The sequence below is a fragment of the Convolutriloba macropyga genome, chromosome 9, assembly GCF_964194025.1.
Source record: "Convolutriloba macropyga chromosome 9, txConMacr16.3, whole genome shotgun sequence".
NCBI classification, from domain to species: Eukaryota; Metazoa; Xenacoelomorpha; order Acoela; family Convolutidae; genus Convolutriloba; species Convolutriloba macropyga.
This window is the reverse complement of record NC_134476.1, coordinates 35,276,520-35,278,737: the sequence shown is the minus strand read 5'-3', so window position 1 is coordinate 35,278,737 and position 2,218 is coordinate 35,276,520.

Genomic DNA, 2,218 nt, shown 5'->3' with positions numbered 1-2,218 from the left:
TAGTCACCAAGTTAAAGTTTGTCCGTCGCGTCCAACTGAGGTTTTCAGACAACGAATTATTTTGAATTCTTCAAGTTTTCGCCGAAGGCGGCAATCGTTTCTCCGAGTAAAGCGAAGAAAGATTTCACTAAAGCGCAACATTGAGATGCGTAGCTTTGCTGCCAATAGCAGCTCTGGAGATAATAACTCAGGTGATGCCAGTAGTTCAGAAGAAACAAGTTTTTCGGAAGATGTTCAAGAGCCAAATCTGGTGTCTTCTCCGGTTCGGGAGCTGAATCACGTACCTCCGTGTTTCTCTCCCAGCACCATTCCTGACCGTGTTGATGATACGTCGTCGGACGAAAACTTGGATGCTTCTGCTGCAGCAAGCTGCACTTTGTCACAGGAGAATTTTGTTATCTGCGTCAATGAAATAGCTGCTCAACATGGTGAGTCAGATGCAGCTTTTGCTGACTGGCTTAAGTTTATGCAAAAAGCGTTTCCAGAATACAAACTGCCCTCATTTAAATCGATCAAACAAGAGACAACTAATAAGGTAGCACCTATTTTAAAAACGGCTGCTTCGTGTGGGGAAGGCGAGGTCTTAACGATGGATTATGTATCAGATTTGTTAGCGGTCCTCAAAAACAATATGAGTGCAATTATAGAATATTCCAATACCCGAAATCCTCACAAAGACATAAAGATTGCACCCACTTTTGGTGAAAGCAATGTCATTACAATCGCTTTAGCTATGAATGCAGACGGCGTGAGAATAATAAACTCCCAAAAGCGTTCGCTATGGCCGCTCTGGTTCAGTGTTCTCAATCTACCACCAATTTTGCGCTGCAAATTTGTGAATATCGTTTTGGCAAAATTATGGCTAGGACGAGGAAAACCTAATTGGGAGATTTTTTTTGGTCAAATCAAGGAAAGATTCTGTCAGACCTCAACATTTGATTGGAATAATTGTTCTTGGCAGGTTAATTTTGAGATCAAGCTTCTAGTTGTCGACTTGCCCGCAAAAGCGGCAATACTAAACATGAACCAATTCAATGCTTACTTTGGCTGTACTTTATGTTTGATAGAGACTAAACAAATCGGAGACGGAAAAAAGGGGCGTTATTATCCAAATCAACGAATTAAAATGCTTACACCTTCACAATATAAATCTTATTTGTATTTGATGGAAGAAGATGGGCTAGAATCGTTTAGAGGAATAAAAGGACATTGTGCAGTATCAGATCTGTTGGAAGATATACCCCTAACCGCCCCAATTGATTATATGCACCAAGTTTTGCTTGGTGTTACGCGTGCTCTCTTGTTCGTTGTAAGGAGCAACACATGCAGGTCGGGACTGGTTAAAATCCGCGATTGCGTTTCGTCAATTCAGTTGACTTCAGATTTGACTTCAGATTTCAAACGAGCGCTTCGCAGTCTGGACGATTTGGAGTTTTTCAAAGCTAATGAGTTAAAAGTTTGGCTTTTATACGTTGGACCAGTTGTTTTTTATGCAAGCCTTGAAGAAAATTTGTTTAAAAGGTTTCATCTATTGAGTTATGCCATTCGTTTGCTGTTGTTGTCCTCGGAAAATTGCGATTTGGCTGATGAGTTGATAAAACAGTTCCATTTTCTTACGTGTGAGGCCTACACAGACAAGGTTTTTTCTGCCAACATTCACTCCTTGAACCATTTAGCTTGGCAAGTCAAATGCTATGGTCCACTATGGTGTACGTCGGCTATCATGTTCGAATCCGCCAATTATCTTCTGCGATGCAAGTTTACTGGAACGGTCAGTCACCTCAAAGTATTAGTGGAACGATATATCAGAAATAAAAACTCAATGCTAATGAGCCCTCAAAGAGACAGGTTATATGACCTCTGTCGACAATTTCGAGAAAAAAAAAACGTTCAAGCGACGCAGAGTCCCAGTACATGAAGTTCCGACAGATCTTCAAAATATTGATGCCGAGTTTTACTCATGCCAAAAGTTTGAATTCTTCACAGTTGACTCCGCGTACTGTGTCTCCTCCAAGAACTCCTTTGTTTCTTTTATCTCCAGTAGAAAAAAATGCTTCGGTCAAGTTCGCGTGTTCTATTCACTCGATAAGCAGGATTTTGTTTCTGTGTATGTCTTCGATGTGATAAAGAGTTTTAAACCTCCTCAAAGCAGCTCTGAAATTTGCAGCTTTTATGAAGTCAAGAAATCAAGGAATATCTTAAATATTCCGCAAGACTC